Source organism: Pelophylax lessonae (genome assembly GCF_965119305.1).
Source record: "Pelophylax lessonae genome assembly, chromosome: 5".
Lineage (NCBI taxonomy): Eukaryota > Metazoa > Chordata > Amphibia > Anura > Ranidae > Pelophylax > Pelophylax lessonae.
This window is the reverse complement of record NC_138772.1, coordinates 32546835-32568110: the sequence shown is the minus strand read 5'-3', so window position 1 is coordinate 32568110 and position 21276 is coordinate 32546835.

Sequence of the window (21276 nt, the reverse complement as noted above, 5' to 3'; positions counted from 1 at the left end):
GCCAATCACAGCTTATTCAAATAAATAAGGCAACTCTGCAGGGGCCCTGCAACTCCATGCTTCTGCAGGGTCCAAGGGGTTAAAGTAGGTGGTAGGAAAGCAACACACGCTGCCTGTTTTAACCCCTTGTTTGCTGTACTGCACAATGTTGAATGGCTCATGCTTGGCAGGTGCTACACCCACCAACCATGACAGGGCACATAACTCTTGCTGTAAGGCACAACGTGTACACCCCTGCCCAGTGCAGCTACAAAGGGTGCAGTTGGGGCAGGGAGTGGTAAAAACACATCTTACCTATGGGGTTTTACCACCCCCAAACTACAAATGTAAATAACCCTTACTGTTCTGAGCCCCCGTATAGGGCTGCTTTCACACTGATGTGCTGCGGTTTACCTGCAATGCGGGTGCAACACAGTGTATCTGTGACCTTCCTAGGATAGCTGCGCTTTGCCATAGAGTTCTTTTATATCCTGCAGTTGTTGCACTTTCTGAAAGCGCACCAAAACTCCTACATTCAGAAAGTGCACCAAACCTGCAGGATATAATAGAAGTCTATGGCTAAGTGCAGCAAACCCACAGGAAAGCTGCAGGTACACTGCACAGCACCCGGGGTGTGGGTAAACCGCAGCACATCAGTGTGAAAGTAGGCCCATACTATTATGCCCGGTGTATTGCTTCACACTGACCTGAAGATCTCTTCTTTCCTGCTGCTGGCACCACTCTGGAGACCACTAGCCGGGATAAGAGGGGGAGTGCAGCTGGTATGACTCCACATGGGACAGGGGCCAGCACTACAGAGGAGGCATCGGCTTATGCGGCTCTTGCTCCTTACAACAGCTCCAACTTTACAAGTAGTCCTTCTGCATTGCACTCTGCATTGTTTGATGCTCTGGGATGGCGGGTCAGCAAGTCCAGACTGCGATCTACCAGTCACCTGGCCGTGATTTACTGGTTGCTGACCCTGGCACTAGAGGATGCTATGGGTCTCTTTTAGGATGTTGGAGACTTTGCAAAGGCACTGTGGAAGACTGATGGGTACTGTAGGAAACTGTTGGAGGTTGGAGGCTCTATGGGGGGGCTGGAGGCTTTGCATCAAGCTAGGAGGCCATGCAGGGGGCTGGTGGGCACTGTGGAAGACTAGGCAGCGCTGTGGAGCCTGAGAGATCTTAGGGAGCACTGTTGAAGGATGAAGAGCATTACAGCCCATTATGAGAGGCTTGTAGGCGGGATCCAGGACCAAGGGCACCAATCAGGGAGACGCCACACGTACAGTTCTTTATGTGATTTATCTTGTATATTGTATATCAGTAATGACTAAGACTTTTTTGAAGGTGCCGATAGAGGGCATGGCAGCAGTTAGTATTTGTACAGTGCCACCAGGCTTGGGACTGTATTACTGGAGGACAACTTCCGCTGGATGGTCAGGGGTTTATAGTGTATTGGAAAGGTACTCTAATACTATGAAGAACCCTATTTCACTGGTCTAGATACTGGATTGTTTCCTGCGCACAGGCATTTTCCCTAGGCTGACCTTACTCGCCAGGAACCTCTATTTGCTTTATTCACTCCCCCTAACAAGTGCAGTCTCTGTCTCTGACCTACTTCTCACTCCTACGCGCCCCCAAATGATGCAGGTACCCTAACTTATAGGGTCCTACACCAAGATGACTGCCAAAGGTTACCAGAATCTGTCAATCAGACAGCTGATGCCTCCGAGACACAGACGGAGTCCTTAAGGGGACATTTTCCCTAGCAGACTCTACTTCATCTGCATAATGGTACAGTGCCACCTGCTGGACAGAGGAAAACATGAACCTGCCGACAGGCTGGCATTATGGGAACTGGGAGAATCTGTTGTAGGTTAGGGGATCTGCAGCTGTCTTAAATCTTGGAAAGAGGGGGGCCACAGTCCAATGGTTCAGAACCACTGCACATAATAATACCAAGTTAGGTGGTCTTAGTTTTTCGTGTTTTAAATGTGACATACAATTCCCAGATGCTGAACCTGCTTTTTCTGACCTTTAATTCCCAGATGCTGGACCTCTTTTTCTGACCTCTAATTCCCAGATGCTGGACCTACTTTTTGCGACCTTCAATTCCCAGATGCTGGAACTACTTTTTGTGACCTTCAGTTCTCAGATGCTGGACCTACTTTTTGTGACCTTCAATTCCCAGATGCTGGACCTACTTTTTGTGACCTTCAGTTCCCCGATGTTGAACCTACTTTTTGTGACCTTCCGTTCCCAGATGCTGGACTTACTTTTTGCGACCTTCAATTCCCAGATACTGGACTTACTTTTTGTGACCTTCAATTCTCAGATGATTGACCTACTTTTTGTGACCTTTTAGTTCCCAGATGCTGGACCTACTTTTTGTGACCTTCAATTCCCAGATGCTGGACTTACTTTTTGTGACCTTCAATTCTCAGATGATTGACCTACTTTTTGTGACCTTTTAGTTCCCAGATGCTGGACCTACTTTTTGTGACCTTCAATTCCCAGATGCTGAACCTACTTTTTGTGACCTTCAATTCTCAGATGCTGGACCTACTTTTTGTGACCTTCAGTTCCCAGATGTTGGACCTACTTTTTGTGACCTTCAATTCCCAGATGTTGGACCTACTTTTTGTGACCTTCAATTTCCAGATGCTGGACCTACTTTTTGTGACCTTCAATTCCCAGATGCTGGACCTACTTTTGGTGACCTTCAATTCCCAGATGCTGGACCTACTTTTGGTGACCTTCAGTTCCCAGATGCTTGACCTACTTTTGTTGACTTTAATTTCCCAGATGCTAGACCTACTTTTTGCCACCTTCAATTCCCAGATGCTAGACCTACTTTTTGTGACCTTCAGTTCCCAGATGTTGGACCTACTTTTTGTGACCTTCAATCCCCAGATACTGGACCTACTTTTTGTGACCTTCAATTCCCAGATGCTGGACCTACTTTTTGTGTCCTTCAATTCCCAGATGCCGAACCTACTTTTTGTGACCTTCAATCCCCAGATACTGGACTTACTTTTTGTGACCTTCAATCCCCAGATACTGGACTTACTTTTTGTGACCTTCAATCCCCAGATACTGGACTTACTTTTTGTGACCTTCAATTCCCAGATACTGGACCTACTTTTTGTGACCTTCAATTCCCAGTTGCTGGACCTACTTTTTGTGACCCTCAATTCCCAGATCCCGAACCTACTTTTTCTGACCTTCAATTCCCAGATGCCGAAACTACTGTTTGTGACCTTCAATTCCCAGATGCTGGACCTACTTTTGTGTCCTTCAATTCCCAGATGCTGAACCTACTTTTTGTGACCTTCAATTCCCAGATGTTGAACCTACTTTTTTTGACCTTCAATTCCCAGATGCTGGACCTACTTTTTCTGACCTTCAATTCCCAGATGCCGAATTTACTTTTTGTGACCTTCAATTCCCAGATGCTGGACCTACTTTTTGTGACCTTCAATTCCCAGGTGCTGAACCAACTTTTTGTGACCCTAAATTCCCAGATGTTGAACCTACTTTTTTTGACCTTCAATTCCCAGATGCTGGACCTACTTTTTCTGACCTTCAATTCCCAGATGGTGGATCTACTTTTTTGGACCTTCAGTTCCCAGATGCTGGACCTACTTTTTTGTGACCTTCAATTCCCAGATGCTGGACCTATTTTTTGTGACCTTCAATTCCAAGATGCTGAACCTACTTTTTGTGATCTTCAATTCTCAGATGCTGGACCTACTTTTTGTGACCTTCAATTCCCAGATGCTGATCCTACTTTTTGTGACCTTCAATTCCCAGATGCTGGACCTACTTTTGGTGACCTTCAATTCCCAGATGCTTGACCTACTTTTGTTGACTTTCATTTCCCAGATGCTAGACCTACTTTTGTTGACTTTAATTTCCCAGATGCTAGACCTACTTTTTGCCACCTTTAATTCCCAGATGCTAGACCTACTTTTTGTGACCTTCAGTTCCCAGATGTTGAACCTACTTTTTTTGACCTTCAATTCCCAGATGCTGGACCTACTTTTTCTGACCTTCAATTCCCAGATGCTGAACCTACTTTTTGTGACCTTCAATTCCCAGATGGTGGACCTACTTTTTTGGACCTTCAGTTCCCAGATGCTGGACCTACTTTTTTGTGACCTTCAATTCCCAGATGCTGGACCTATTTTTTGTGACCTTCAATTCCAAGATGCTGAACCTACTTTTTGTGATCTTCAATTCTCAGATGCTGGACCTACTTTTTGTGACCTTCAATTCCTAGATGCTGGACCTACTTTTGTGTCCTTTAATTCCCAGATGCTGGACCTACTTTTTGTGACCTTCAATTCCCAGATGCTGGACCTACTTTTGGTGACCTTCAATTCCCAGATGCTTGACCTACTTTTGTTGACTTTAATTTTCCAGATGCTAGACCTACTTTTTGCCACCTTTAATTCCCAGATGCTAGACCTACTTTTTGTGACCTTCAGTTCCCAGATGTTGGACTTACTTTTTGTGACCTTCAATCCCCAGATACTGGACTTACTTTTTGTGACCTTCAATCCCCAGATACTGGACTTACTTTTTGTGACCTTCAATCCCCAGATGCTGGACTTACTTTTTGTGACCTTCAATCCCCAGATACTGGACTTACTTTTTGTGACCTTCAATTCCCAGATACTGGACTTACTTTTTGTGACCTTCAATTCCCAGATCCCGAACCCACTTTTTCTGACCTTCAATTCCCAGATGCCGAAACTACTTTTTGTGTCCTTCAATTCCCAGATGCTGAACCTACTTTTTGTGACCTTCAATCCCCAGATACTGGACTTACTTTTTGTGACCTTCAATTCCCAGATACTGGACTTACTTCTTGTGACCTTCAATTCCCAGATCCTGAACCCACTTTTTCTGACCTTCAATTCCCAGATGCCGAAACTACTTTTTGTGTCCTTCAATTCCCAGATGCTGAACCTACTTTTTTTGACCTTCAATTCCCAGATGCTGGACCTACTTTTTCTGACCTTCAATTCCCAGATGCCGAATTTACTTTTTGTGACCTTCAATTCCCAGATGCTGGACCTACATTTTGCCACCTTCAATTCCCAGATGCTGGACCTACTTTTTGTGACCTTCAATTCCCAGGTGCTGAACCAACTTTTTGTGACCCTAAATTCCCAGATGTTGAACCTACTTTTTTTGACCTTCAATTCCCAGATGCTGGACCTACTTTTTCTGACCTTCAATTCCCAGATGCTTAACCTACTTTTTTGGACCTTCAGTTCCCAGATGCTGAACCTACTTTTTGTGACCTTCAATTCCAAGATGCTGAACCTACTTTTTGTGATCTTCAATTCTCAGATGCTGGACCTACTTTTGTGTCCTTCAATTCCCAGATGCTGGACCTACTTTTTGTGACCTTCAATTCCCAGATGCTGGACCTACTTTTGTGTCCTTCAATTCCCAGATGCTGGACCTACTTTTGGTGACCTTCAATTTCCAGATGCTTGACCTACTTTTGTTGACTTTAATTTCCCAGATGCTAGACCTACTTTTTGCCACCTTTAATTCCCAGATGCTAGACCCACTTTTTGTGACCTTCAGTTCTCAGATGTTGGACTTACTTTTTGTGACCTTCAATCCCCAGATACTGGACTTACTTTTTGTGACCTTCAATTCCCAGATGCTGGACCTACTTTTTGTGACCTTCAATTCCCAGATTTTGAACCTACTTTTTTTGACCTTCAATTCCCAGATGCTGGACCTACTTTTTGTGACCTTCCGTTCCCAGATGCTGGACCTACTTTTTGTGACCTTCAATCCCCAGATGCTGAACCTACTTTTTTTGACCTTCAATTCCCAGATGCTGGACCTACTTTTTGTGACCTTCAATTCCCAGATGCCGAATCTACTTTTTGTGACCTTCAATTCCCAGATTCTGGACCTACTTTTTCTAACCTTCAATTCCCAGATGCTGAACCTACTTTTTTTCACCTTCAATTCCCAGATGCTGGACCTACTTTTTCTAACCTTCAATTCCCAGATGCTGAACCTACTTTTTGTGACCTTCAATTCCCAGATGCTGGACCTACTTTTTTTGACCTTCAATTCCCACATACTGGACCTACTTTTGGCTCAAATCACAGAGTCTTCAATAACTAGCATCATCGCTCATATAAACAGAAACCATTTTGTTAGAAGCAGTCATTTGGAGTTTTTAAACTGACTTCTCGTTTGAGTGGGACAGAGGTGGCTGAGAGTAGTTTTGTGTTTGGCTTACATCAAGAGTTTTTCTTTTATTGGGGAAATCCTGAGTGTGCCACCTAATTTCATGGAGGAAATACCAATGTAATAGTCCTGAGTGTGCCACCTAATTTCATGGAGGAAATACCAATGTAATAGTCCTGAGTGTGCCACCTAATTTCATAGAGGAAATGCCAATGTAATAGGCATTTGTATACATTCCAGTAGTTTATGTTATTTTAAAGTGAGGCAATTAAAAGGCACACACAGTTGAATTGTCACAATGCATGCATTTAAATGGGCCTTATGAGAGTGGCAGATTTAAAAATATTGAAAAAAACTTTTGAAATGACATTTAACCACTTCAGCCCGGAAAGTTTTGCCCCAGTAATCACCGGGCCATTTTTTGCGATTCGGCATTGCGCTACTTTAACGAACAATTGCGCGGTCGTGCGTATCCAGATTCAATTTTTATCATTTTTTTGAGACAGATAGAGCTTTCTTTTGGTGGTATTTGATCACCTGTGCGTTTTTTTTTTTTTTGCGCTATAAACAAAAAAATAGCGACAATTCTGAAAAAAAAAAAAAAAAAACAATATTTTTCACTTTCTGCTATATGACATTCCCCAAAAATAAATACATTTAAAAATCAAAATTTTAAAATCCTAATAAGCGTATTTTTATTGGTTGTTGCAAACGTTATCGCGTCTACAAACTAGCGGAAAGATTTATGTCATTTTTTTTTTTTTTTTACTTTTACGATTTTTAGCAGGACTGCGACATTGCAGTGGACAGATCGGACCCCTAACTGACATTTTTGACACTTTTGGGGGGACCAGTGACATTACTACAGTAATCAGGGCTAAAAATATGCACTGTTAATGTACTAATGACACTGGCAGGGAAGGGGTTAACATCAGGGGCGATCAAAGGGTTAGGCGTGAGCCTAGGGGGTGTTTACTAACTGTGAGGGGGATGGGCTTGTGGAGTCAACACAGAGACCTGTGTTCCTAAATAGGTGGATCACAGGTGCTCTGTCCCATATGGAAGAAAAATGTATTTCCAATATATTTAGGGAAAAATTATTTTGAAATATATTGAATATGGCCAAAATTGTAGCATTTCAAATATATTTCCAATATATTTGGGAAAAATAAAAAATGTTTTTTTTTTAAATATATTTTTAAAATATTTTTCTTCCATGTGGGGTGTTCATTCCAGAGACAACAACGGTCTGCTGTGTTTACAACAACAGACCGTCATTCTCCCTCCCCTGGGCACTGTGGTATCAGGTAAGGTGTAGGGAGGGGGCACCACAAAAAGGTTGGGGGGGGGGAAATTTGGGGGGTGGGTGGTAATATGAATTGTTCTAGGAGGGTAAATTTGGGGAGGTGTGGTAGGAGTGGTGATTTGAGGGGATTTGTGTTGGTAGGGGGGATGGGGGAAGAAGATTTGTGCTAGGGGGGATTTTGGGGCTCTGTAGTAGAAAAAGTAATTTGGTAGGTGGGGGGGGGGGATTTACTAGGAGGGATTTCTTTTTTTTTTTTTTTTTTTGGGGGGGGGGCTTTGTGCTATCAGGGATGATTGGGGGTATTTATGCTAGGAGTGAAATCTTATGGGAGAACTTGTGCTAGGATGGGGGATTGGGGAGAATTTGCACTGGGAGGATGGATTTGGAGTGGGGGAGAGGATTTGTGCTCAGAGGGGAAATGTGAGGAGTAGAGAATTTGTACTAGGAGGGGGAACATTTTTACGGGGGGGGGGGGGGGGGGGGGATTTGAGCCGAGAGAGGGGAAGATTTGTGCTGGGAAGGGGATTTCAGTAGGAGGCGGATTTGTATTAGGAAGTGGTGGGGGGGGGGGGTAAGTTTAGCGGTTAAGCATTCAGATTAGCGCTAGATTTTTTTTTGGGGTGGGGGGGATTTTTGCAGACAAATAATGCTCATACACCAATTTGCCATGTTCGCCCTGGGCCCTAGATTACCTTGCACTGGGTGAAGAGAAAGGATAATGATGTCACAAACTCCACCTCAGCCAATCAGAGGAGGACTGTATGTACCTGATGCTGCATAGAGTTTAGAGCATAGAGGAAATCATTAATTTGGGCCAGCTTGGCCCGAAGCAAACATGAAAGGAAAGATGGAGTTCAGCTTTAAAGCGAAACCATCTGTCTATGCAAAATCCATTAAAAAAAATAATATTTTCTGTAAAACATGGCAGAGTGCCCGGAGGTTTCATTGTGAGTTTATGGCCCATCGCGGGTTAGCGATATTTAAGTTCATGTGTGAGAAGGAGAAGGTCGGGAGGCTATCGCGGCCTGTAGTAGTAGATAAGGATCCTTAATTGACTTTTTCTGAACTCCATTGTGGCTGAGCTGTGTAAGCGGCAGCAGATCCTCGCAGTGGGGGCTTTGTTAGAAAACTTCCTATGTACCGAGCAATCCCAATCTATTTTATTTTTATTGGCCAAACAATGTGACACCCAACTGTGAGCTACTGTACTTAGTAAGAGGGAGGAAGTCGTTTTCAAAGTAAGCTTCCATTATTAAGTAGACTCCATCCCTGGGAATAAACACACATACAATAAGGCCAGACCAAAAGCAACAGTTTGCAAAAAAAAATATTAAGTGCCGGGTCACACTTGTGCGATGCGGGAAGGCTGCGAATTCGCAGCCTGTTCCCGCATCGCAAACGCACATCTGGCAGTTCACACTGCCATATGCGATACGCAGGGGGTGTCAATTAAATGTTAACGACACCCCCAGTTTGATCGCATATCGCAGTGCGATCTTGCAGTTTGCACAGGATCGAATCGCACAAGTGTGAACCGCTGTGCGATCCAAACCTGATGCGGGTGGAAAAAAGGGTCATGTGCGACTTTTGTGCGGGTACGGTGCGAATTTCAGCCATACAAAGTGTATGGCTGAATTCGTACTGCACATCCGATCGCATGTAATGAAGAAGCAGGGCTCTCCGATATTACATGCGATCGCCGCACTCGCAAGAGTGTGAACCGGCACTAAAGGTAGTCTAAAGTTGGCCATACACATTACAATGCGATTGTACAATCTTCTTCTTTTTCCAACAACTACGTTTACCTGTGGGTAAATATCTCCAATGGATAGTGGCAAAAAAAAAAAAAAAAAAAAAGAAACTGTATCCAAAACTAGAAAATAATTTTTGGGCTTAACACTTTAAAGCGTAACTCCACTTTTGTTGAGAAATAAACATTCCCCTCTGGGTGATCTCTGTACACAACAAGGATTATAACAAACTTTGTTGTAGATTCCTACCTTTTATTATTCTGAAGAAATCAATGATTGTTCCTCTGTGCTGAGTGGGTCAATTGGGAGTGGTTTCATAATTATCTATCAGCTGTGGCAGCTGCAGAGCTCTAATGAGGAAATCTGCCTGGCCTGCGTTCCTGTAGACGTGTTCCTATTGGGAGTATCTCACCAAAAATGACATTTGTGTTGCAGGGGATGCCAGAAACCTGACTTGTATCCTAGTGCAGATTTCTGGGAAAATTGGTGAGCCAATCACACAAGCAGGAAATTATGTTTCTGGGGGTGTGGTCAGTATACATTCTGTGTACAGAACAGCTCCAGGCGGCCATATTGTATTGCATTTCCAGAAAATTACAACAGCTACAGATTTAGTGTCGGTTCACACTATGACTTCGGGGGCGACCTGTGAAGTCGCGTGCACCGCGACTTCGGCGCGACTTGTACGGACTTCACATAATGGAAGTCAATGCAAGTCGATCCGACTTCGGTCAAAAGTAGTGCAGGAACTATTTTCTAAGTCGGAGCGACTTAAGTCGCTCCTATTAGAACTGTTCCCATAGCACTGAATGGACCGTGACTTGTCTTTCTCAAATAAATAATGAGACAATACATGTGCGTATATGTATCTCAATACACACCTGCAATATATACACTAAGTGTGTAAAAGAATTACACATACCCACATATATATATAAAACTAAATGAGAGTGCCAACCTCCAATTCCTCATTCAAACCCTCGGGGGACATGGAATTAAGCGTAAAAATCCAACATTTTCTGATACTTAGTGTTAGAATCTGTTTTTATGGTTGCATATACTTGCTCTCTTTTGATTGCCCCTGATAATGGGTTATTGCGGTCATTTCCCTTTAAGAACTTATAAGGGGAGGAGCCGCCACATTGCTATATAGGTGTAAGGGCACTCTTTAGGGGGTTGAGACCTGAGGAAGGAGGCCACGCCTCCGAAACGCGTAGTCCTTGGCAACCATAGTGGTGTCATGCTAGGGGACCCAATCGGGGATCTCCCCTCTGTGTATCCGCACTGGTGTCTCCATTGAGTGACTACTCGATCCATCCCTGCAGTGTGTGTGCGGCGACGGCTGGACCGTGCGCAGGCGCACTACACACAGTCTCCTCGAGGCGGAAGGTTCACTCCGCATGTCACGGTTTGGTTAGTGCAGGACGAGCGGCCGAGCCGGCAGTACGGAGAGGAGAGTGTTCAGCCCATGGAACATCGGGGATCTAATTGCTGTGCATGATATCTCTTATGCTTGTGAGTACCTGTTTTTATGGCTTCATAATTCATCAATAAACGGTGTTATGCTAGAGCGGCTGTGCGCTCTGTCCTTTTGTTTCTTCATTTAGTTTCTCTGCCTCACATCCCAATGGAGAGTTAGGAGAGCTGCTACGCCCCATCATGTCTGTTTCACCGTTGGCCACATTACAAGGTTTCCCCAGCCTGAAAATTTAAATCTAGGATCTGCGCATGGACTGGTAAAGTTTGTTTTTCTTTTGTTGTTCACCATTGGGTACTAGCCTGCAGCGTTCCGGACTCTTTTAATCAGGATTGGACTGGTGGACTCTGATTCTAATCTTATTTTTTGGTTTTAGATTCAGTTTGGAACTCACATAGCTTTTATTCTGATATGCTTCAGTTTTTACATAATACTTGAACTTTTACTTACCGGATTGTGGATGTTGCAATATTCTGTTTATATTAATTGCACAATATTCATCACTACTCCTGAGTGTTGTTCCAGCTAAGATCTAAATTCGTTTTGGATGTAATCTGTTTTTTTTTTTTGCATGTTTATGTTATACACTGTGGGAAATTTAATATACAGTGCCTTGCGAAAGTATTCGGCCCCCTTGAACTTTTCGACCTTTTGCCACATTTGCTTCAAACATAAAGATATAACACTGTAATTTTTTGTGAAGAATCAACAACAAGTGGGACACAATCATGAAGTGGAATGAAATTTATTGGTTATTTCAAACTTTTTTAACAAATAAAAAACTGAAAAATTGGGCGTGCAAAATGATTCAGCCCCTTTACTTTCAGTGCAGCAAACTCTCTCCAGAAGGTCAGTGAGGATCTCTGAATGATCCAATGTTGACCTAAATGACTAATGATGATAAATAGAACCCACCTGTGTGTAATCAAGTCTCCGTATAAATGCACCTGCACTGTGATAGTCTCAGAGGTCCGTTTAAAGCGCAGAGAGCATCATGAAGAACATGGAACACACCAGGCAGGTCCAAGATACTGCTGTGGAGAAGTTTAAAGCCGGATTTGGATACAAAAAGATTTCCCAAGTTTTAAACATCCCAAGGAGCACTGTGCAAGCGATAATATTGAAATGGAAGGAGTATCAGACCACTGCAAATCTACGAAGACCTGACCGCCCCTCTAAACTTTCAGCTCATACAAGGAGAAGACTGATCAGAGATGCAGCCAAGAGGCCCATGATCACTCTGGATGAACTGCAGAGATCTACAGCTTAGGTGGGAGACTCTGTCCATAGGACACCAATCAGTCGTATACTGCACAAATCTGGCCTTTATGGAAGAGTGGCAAGAAGAAAGTCATTTCTTAAAGATATCCATAAAAAGTGTCGTTTAAAGTTTGCCACAAGCCACCTGGGAGACACACCAAACATGTGGAAGAAGGTGCTCTGGTCAGATGAAACCAAAATCAAACTTTTTGACAACAATGCAAAACATTATGTTTGGTGTAAAAGCAACACAGCTCATCACCCTGAACACACCATCCCCACTGTCAAACATGGTGGTGGCAGCATCATGGTTTGGGCCTGTTTTCCTTCAGCAGGGACAGGGAAGATGGTTAAAATTGATGGGAAGATGGATGTAGCCAAATACAGGACCATTCTGGAAGAAAACCTGATGGAGTCTGCAAAAGACCTGAGACTGGGACGGAGATTTGTCTTCCAACAAGACAATGATCCAAAACATAAAGCAAAATCTACAATGGAATGGTTCACAAATAAACATATCCAGGTGTTGGAATGGCCAAGTCAAAGTCCAGACCTGAATCCAATCGAGAATCTGTGGATAGAACTGAAAACTGCTGTGAAAACGCTCTCCATCCAACCTCACTGAGCTCGAGCTGTTTTGCAAGGAGGAATGGGCAAAAATTTCAGTCTCTCGATGTGTAAAACTGATAGAGACATACCCCAAGCGACTTACAGCTGTAATCGCAGCAAAATGTGGCGCTACAAAGTATTAACTTAAGGGGGATGAATAATTTTGCACGCCCAATTTTTCAGTTTTTTATTTGTTAAAAAAGTTTGAAATATCCAATAAATTTTGTTCCACTTCATGATTGTGTCCCACTTGTTGTTGATTCTTCACAAAAAATTACAGTTTTATATCTTTATGTTTGAAGCCTGAAATGTGGCAAAAGGTTGAAAAGTTCAAGGGGGCCGAATACTTTCGCAAGGCACTGTATATGTGTATGTGTGCATATACAATTTTGTGTGCGCATATAATATATATATATATTTTATTTCATTTATTTGGTAACCTTTTTCTCCCTGTGGTTTTTTTTTTTGTTTTCTTTCTTTTTCTTTTTCCAAAATGTCAGAACCTTCCATTTATACAATAGAATAGAGGAAATTGATAGTAGGAGACAAAAATCCTTGCAGATTTTTGAAGGATTATTCTCCAAGAATACACCTAACTCAGGGGATGAGAATGATAATGGTTGTCAGCCCCCACTCTGCACTGTGGATAATGCTAATAATGTTGCAACACGTGATGTAGAAAGAGCTTTTTGGGTCCTATGTAAAAAAGACCGAAAATGCTTACAATTACAACGCCACCCAATGGTGGGATGTCACGTTCCTCAAACAATATCTAGGTGAGTGTTTGGCCCCCAGGGGTTTGAGGAATAAAATGAGGAGATCATCCCCTGAAGAAGTCACGTGAGCGCGTGACGTAACGCGTAGGGCAGCACATCGGAAGTGACGTAGTGGAGGACGGGAGGAACTAGTCCCGCGGCGCACATATGCGATTAAAACTTGATTCAAATATCCGGGACATTACCAGTGAATATACTGTATATGTGGATCCCTGTAAGGAGGAATACTAAGGCGGATTATACCACTACCCCCAGTATCCAATAGAGAGATCCGAAGGAGGAGAGGAGAAGGGAAAGTATCCCCCGGGGAGATCTTGAAGGCGTACGATCTGTGGCATGGAGGTGAGCATTTAGCACCGAAGAGCACCCGTATGCACAGTGTATATGTGGAGGAAGTCACTATAATATACAGAGGAGGAAGACTCGCGCTTTTGTTAATCTATTTTGGGACACTTGAGCACTTTTTTTATATTTAAATCGTAAATGATATGCATTTGGAGATTTTTATAACCATTGCAACATAGCGAGTATTTCAGTATAATAGAGACCACCAATTGCACCCTGAGCACTTTATTAGCACGTGATACCACTTTATTTATTTATATATTGATGCACTTCAAGCACTTTTGTCAATTTTTGCACGTATTTATATATTGAATCACTATAAGTAATTTATAGGAATATTTGATGTATACTTTATAAGTTATAGAAGATATCTACATGAAGATATAAACATATGATTTATATGAATACACACAGAGAGACTATTAGCACATAAAAGGTCATACAAGGAATTATTTATTATTATATTTAATCGACACATTATAAAATAATATTGTGACGAGACCCTTGCTCGCTCGCTTCCGCTCTCCCGACACTCCTCTGTTTCTAGTGAGTCAGCTTTCAGATCGCAGCGTCTGATGGTTCGGTCAACCAAGGCTCCGGGATCCGAACTACAGCTATGTGCCGTTCGGAATCCATTAGAACAAACACCAAGCAGGCTGTATGTATGTTCAAACAGGAAGACCATTTATTGGAAGCACACAGCACACTTTTATACAGAATTTGGAACATCCTGCCCCCAACAACCGCTTTCCCATTGGTCAATTGCACAGTACATGCCGTTCTCCTTCAGGTCCTCCTTAGCCATGCAAATGAGGACTTGAAAACGAGTCAGCAGGGATTGGTCAGATAGCTTGTTATGTGTAATGAGACAGAAGCCCCCAGGGGACAATCAATGTACACAATAGCCAGACACAGAACAATGGTTCCATAACGAGCCCCCAATACACATTACCCTGAGTGTCAATACATCCCTTAGCAGACAACAGGTGAGATCATTAGCACACCCGACAATAGGTGAATGAAAAGCCACCTCAGACAAAAGCAAAATTGTTAGACAGTCAGTCTCCTCATTGAAATTCCTGGAATGACCATATTAGGAGTTGTACTTCCTGGTCAGAGACCTCATGGCAAATGGGAACAAATCTCAATATTTCTACATGGAGACCTTGCTGACAAATATGAAGCAATCCAAACCATCACCCATCTGTCCTTAAATTCCAGTGACGGTGAACACCGTCACAAATATTATTAACTATTTATGTATTTATTTATTTAACACACTGAGTCACAAATATATTACACACTATCTTGAAGCGCGGGACTTCCCCCTTTTAATCCTTAATCAATATCTAGGTGAGGGTTTGGCCCCCAGGGGTTTGAGGAATAAAAAGAGGTGCAATTTCCTGGACTCTGATCTGTAAAAGACCTGGGATAAGCTTTCATCACTTTGTACAGCCCAATGGATGGAAATTATAGTAATGCAGACGGAAAGGATGTTGGCCTCTAATACTACAAAACTTGAACAGCTAGTGTCTGAATTAAATACATATAAAAAAGTTCAGAGTTATAAAAGGTGTAGGGATCTGCTGGAGCAAAAAAGGGTGAAATTTGAGGATCACTTTATCCAGGGAAAGCGTAATAAATTCTCTAGGGATATAGCTGATTATGCAAGGGATACCATCTTCAATTGGAAGCAGACAGGATCCCCCCACTTTCCCAAAGAGGGCAGTGGAACGGCTAATAGTCATGACAGTAATAGCCATAAGGCCCCCGTTCAAGGTAATGATACTATGCGGTTTCCGCATCGGGATCCTAATAGGGAGTAAACCAAACCAGTGCCAGTAATGGACAACCTATTCATCATTATAACCATGACAATAACAATAAAAATAAGAGTAACAAGAACAAACATAAAAGGGGGAAAAATTATAATAGAAAACATAGAGAAAATTATAATTTTAATAATAAAAACTATCCTACAAATACCAGCATAGGTCATGGTGCACAGGGGCCCACTCCCAAGAATTTATCGTATCAATCTCATGTCAAGGGAGGGGTGAGTACTGGGACTGATTGTCGTGAGACTCATCCTCAAGGTAAAGGGAATCAACCCATGCAAATGCACCGTGAGTGGAATTATAAAAATAAAAATAAAGGTAAAAATGAAAATAAGGAGAATATCTTGGATACAGGTAGTAATCTGCTCTTTACGTAATAGAAATAAGGGTGGTAGTAAGGAGACTGCTGATATATATATATGAGAGAAAATGTTCCGCACCGAGGTGAGGATAACTCACTTAGGTCTGGATCATCTCTGGAAATGAATAGGATGGGCTCTAGGAGAGAGACTAGTGACATCACTCACAATGGAGCTCCACTGGTACACTACAACGTACCAGTATCCAATCCCTTTGATGTTTTGGATGAACATATTGGTCAAGCTGAGGGTATTACATCAGGCATACGGACATCTGTGGATCACCCAGGTGTGGTGTCGGTTGATGCATCAGATGTTTAAGTCATTGAGGTTTCACCACACCTGTCATCCAATGCTTGTGTGGGTGCCAATGGGAATTTTTTAGTCTTACCCCCTCCCGTAGAGAAAAGAAAAATAGGAGACCCAGAGGGGTCAGAGGAGGAAAGGGGAAGCAAAGCAAAAAGAGGAAAACTGGATGTTTGGATTCCACTGTGAAGATATTTAATTTATCTACCCATTTACTCAATGAAGGGGAATTGAGTCTCTTGCACAAAGGACTCAATTTTGCCCCTAGTTGTAATGCTAACCTGTTTGAACTTTTTAGGGACCTACATAGGTACATACGGAATATTACCGTTAAACGCTACTATAGCTTGCAATCTATAAAGGGTGATGATGGCTGTGGGACATCTGAGGTGAGATCAAATCCCACAGGTAGTGTATGTGGAGATATTGTGAACACCGAGATGGATCTTGAAATACTTAATGTGTTGGAGGAGTTGCTGTTTGAGGGGTGTGTGGAACCAGAAGATGTGGTTTCCACTCCCTTTGGCAATGTCATGGTCTTACCTTCTTGCTGTTCTCCTTCGTTTGACATGTGCTGGCGGCCATCTTGGTTTCTGGGTTTCTTGTAGCCTCCCACCCTGCGGCTCCTCCTTCCCACTGGGAGGAGCTGGATGCCTAGCTCATATATATAGGAGGTCTGTGGCTTCAGTTCCCTGCTTGGTCCTCCTGTGTTCACATGCTTCTAAGACTGCTGCTACTTCTGGTTCCTGTTCCTGGCTTCGTCTGACTACCCTGCTGGTTCCTGATCCTGGCTTCGTCTGACTACCCTGCTGGTTCCTGATCCTGGCTTCGTCTGACTACCCTGCTGGTTCCTGATCCTGGCTTAGTCTGACTACCCTGCTGGTTCCTGACCCCTGGCTTCGCAAAGACTCTGCATCGGTTTTTCCATCCGTTTGGACTTTTGCTTTATAGCTTGTTTTTCAATAAAGCTTTCTTATTTTCACTTATCTGTTGTTGTACGTCTGGTTCTTGGTTCCGTGACACTAGGACCAAGCCATGAATTCTGACGGTACAGGGCCATCCTCGCTACCCACGCTGGTTGCCAGACTTGATCAGCAGGATCACCTGTTGGGTCGGTTCGCCGTGGCGTTGCAAACCTTGCTTGAACGCACGGCACCACAGGCCACGAATTCTGACGGTACAGGGCCATCCTCACTACCCACGCTGGTTGCCAGACTTGATCAGCAGGATCACCTGTTGGGTCAGTTCGCCGTGGCGTTGCAAACCCTGCTTGAACGCACGGTTCATTTCGCTCCCGTTGCCGATGGGTCGGTTGTCGCTCCTGGGCCCGCTCCTACTGCCGCTCCGGTTGTTGCGCCAGAGTTTACCCCGACACCTGTTGTTGCGCCTGTGGTGTTTCGGGGTATGTCCGGTTCTGCCCCCCTTCCACAGCGCTTTGGGGGAGAGCCAACTCAGTGCCGAGGTTTCCTTAACCAGGTGGGCATTTATTTTGAGTTGCTGCCACATGCCTTTCCTACTGAGAGATCAAAGGTGGGCTTCTTAATCTCGCTGCTCTCGGACAAGGCCTTGGCCTGGGCCAGCCCCTTATGGGAGAACAACAATCCGGTGGTTGCCGAGTTTTCCGGTTTTGTTGCTTCTCTTCGGAAGGTATTCGATGTGCCGGCTCATGCTGCCTCTGCTGCGAAGCTCCTTATGTCCATCAGACAGGGTTCACGATCCGTAGCTGAATACGCCATTGAGTTTCGTACCCTGGCAGCAGAGGTGGGCTGGAATAATGAGGCTCTGGTCGCTGCTTTCTCTCATGGTCTCTCGGATGCCTTGAAGGATGAGGTTGCAGCTAAGGACCTACCAGTGGAGCTCGAGTCTCTTATTTCTTTCCTGATTTTGATTGACACCAGACTCAGGGAGAGACCTTCCTTTAAGGAGAGTCTGCGGAGGTCTCCTAACAGATTGGCGCCTACCTTTGTTGTCCCACCCGTGCCTCCCTCTCCTCCCACGCCTCCTGGGGATGACTTGTCTGGGGGTGAACCCATGCAGCTGGGGTTTGCTCGCCTGTCCGAGGGGGAGAGGGTACTCCGGAGACGCGAGGGCCGATGCATGTACTGTGGTCTCGGTGGGCATTTTCGGTTGGCATGTCCGAACCGTCCGGGAAACGCTCGCACCTGAGATCCTGTCGGGGGCAGATCTTGGGTGGAGTCTCCTCGTCCCCGGTTTCCCGTGTTGACAAACCACTGATCACTGTTGTCCTCTCCTGGGTCGGGGGCTCGGTGACGACCCAGGCGTTGGTGGACTCTGGTGCTGGTGGTTTGTTCATTGATAGTGTGTTCGCTGCCGCCAATTCCATTCCTCTGCAGGCTCGAGGTTCTCCTCTGGCTCTTGAGGCGATAGACGGCAGACCCCTTCTGCCGCCACACGTGACTCATGAGACCCTTCCAGTGGGGTTAGCCATTGGTGCCGTCCACAGAGAGTCGGTCTGCTTCCAGGTTATTTCGTCTCCACACTACTCGGTGGTCTTGGGGTACCCCTGGCTCCAGAAGCATAATCCGATTTTCGATTGGAGATCGGCCGAGATCCTCTCGTGGTCACCGCAGTGTGGGGCTAGTTGCATCCATGGGCCTGTCAAGTTGCTGTGTACTTCCTCGGACTCTCTGTTGCCCCCTGAATACGAGGAGTACCGGGATGTATTCGATAAGGTGCGCGCGGTTGCCCTACCTCCGCACCGCCCATACGATTGTGCCATCGAGTTACAATCTGGTGCCGTTCCTCCTCGTGGCAAAGTCTATCCACTGTCGGTAGCGGAGAATGAGGCCATGGAGGAGTACGTGAGGGAGGCGCTTTCACGCGGACACATTCGCAAATCCTCGTCCCCGGCAGGGGCTGGATTTTTCTTTGTGAAAAAGAAGGGCGGTGAGTTGAGGCCTTGCATCGATTACAGGGGTCTCAATCGCATCACGATCAAGAACGCTTACCCGATACCCTTGATTTCCGAGCTGTTCGATCGCCTTAAAGGGGCCACGGTCTTTACCAAACTCGACCTGAGGGCGGCATATAACCTCGTAAGGATCAAGGCGGGCGATGAGTGGAAGACCGCGTTTAACACCAGGACCGGTCATTATGAATCCTTGGTTATGCCCTTTGGGCTGTGCAATGCGCCCGCAGTCTTTCAGGAATTCATCAACGATGTTTTCCGTGACCTGTTGCAGCAGTGTGTGGTGGTCTACTTGGATGACATCTTGGTATATTCTGAGTCCATGGAGACCCACATTCTGGATGTCAAACGAGTGTTGCAACGGTTACGAGAGAACAAGCTGTTCGGTAAGCTTGAGAAATGCGAATTTCACCGATCCCAGGTAACCTTCTTAGGTTACATCATTTCCGCTGAGGGGTTCTCCATGGATCCTGAGAAGGTTTCGGCTGTCTTACAGTGGCCCCAGCCCAGTGGTCTTCGCTCCCTGTAGCGCTTTTTGGGCTTCGCCAATTATTATCGGAAGTTCATCAGGGACTTTTCCATGCTAGCCAAGCCTCTCACGGATCTGACCAGGAAGGGCAGTAATTCCCAGGTCTGGCCGCCCGAGGCCATCCGAGCTTTTGAGGCTCTAAAGTCCGCCTTTGTGTCGGCTCCGATTCTGTCGCATCCCAACCCTGGGTTGCCCTTTGTCCTCGAGGTGGACGCGTCTGAGACGGGAGTAGGCGCCCTTCTGTCTCAGCGTAGAACACCAGAGGGTCCTCTGCTTCCTTGTGGGTTTTACTCCCGGAAACTGTCTTCCGCGGAGTGCAACTATCAGATTGGTGACAGGGAGTTATTGGCCATCGTGCAGGCTCTTAAAGAATGGAGGCACTTGCTCGAGGGTTTGGTGGTTCCGGTCCTCATCCTGACGGACCACAAGAATCTGACCTACCTCTCTGAGGCCAAGAGATTGACACCACGTCAGGCCAGATGGGCTCTGTTCTTGTCACGTTTTAATTACGTGGTCTCCTACCTACCCGGTTCCAAGAACATCAGGGCGGATGCCTTATCACGGCAGTACTCCGACCTGTCCAGGGAGGAGTCGATTCCGACTTCGGTCATACCTCCGAATCAGATCCTGGCCGCCATTCGCACCAGCCTGACCTCTCCCCTGGGTGAGCAGATTTTGGCGGCTCAATCTGGTGCTCCCTCTGGGAGACCCAACGGCAGATGTTTTGTGCCTGAGGAGTTGCGCACTCGGTTGTTGCGAACCTACCATAACTCCAAGACCGCGGGGCATCCTGGAAAGAATCAGCTGTCCTGGGCTGTTTCACGTCTGTTCTGGTGGCCTTCCCTACGTTCCGACATCGCCGCATATGTAGCGGCATGCTCCGTTTGTGCCCAGAGTAAGTCTCCTCGGCACCTTCCGTTGGGCCTTCTGCAACCCTTAGCCACCGGGGAGCGCCCATGGTCACACCTGGGGATGGATTTCATTGTGGACCTCCCTGCATCCCGAGGCCATACGGTCATTCTCATGATTGTGGATCGGTTTTCCAAAATGTGCCACTGTGTTCCTCTCAAGAAGTTACCCTCTGCACAGGAGTTGGCCACGATTTTTGCCAGGGAGGTCTTCCAGTTGCACGGTTTGCCCAAGGAGATTGTGTCGGATCGGGGGAGTCAGTTTGTGTCCAAGTTCTGGCGCGCCTTTTGCTCCCAGTTGGGCATTCATCTCTCCTTCTCCTCGGCCTACCACCCTCAGTCCAATGGGGCCGCAGAACGATCCAATCAGGCCTTGGAGCAATTCCTTCGTTGCTATGTCTCCGATCACCAAGACAATTGGGTTGACCTCCTGCCTTGGGCTGAGTTTGCCAGGAACACGGCGGTGAACTCTTCCTCTGGGACATCTCCCTTCATGGCCAACTATGGGTTCCAACCTGCCGTGTTACCGGAGGTATTCTCTCCCCAGGATATTCCGGCTGTGGAGGATCACCTTTCCGTCCTACGTGCTTCTTGGGTACAGATCCAGAAGTCCCTTGTGGTCTCTGCGCAGCGCCAGAGACTCCAGGCTGATCGCAGACGAGCGCCTGCTC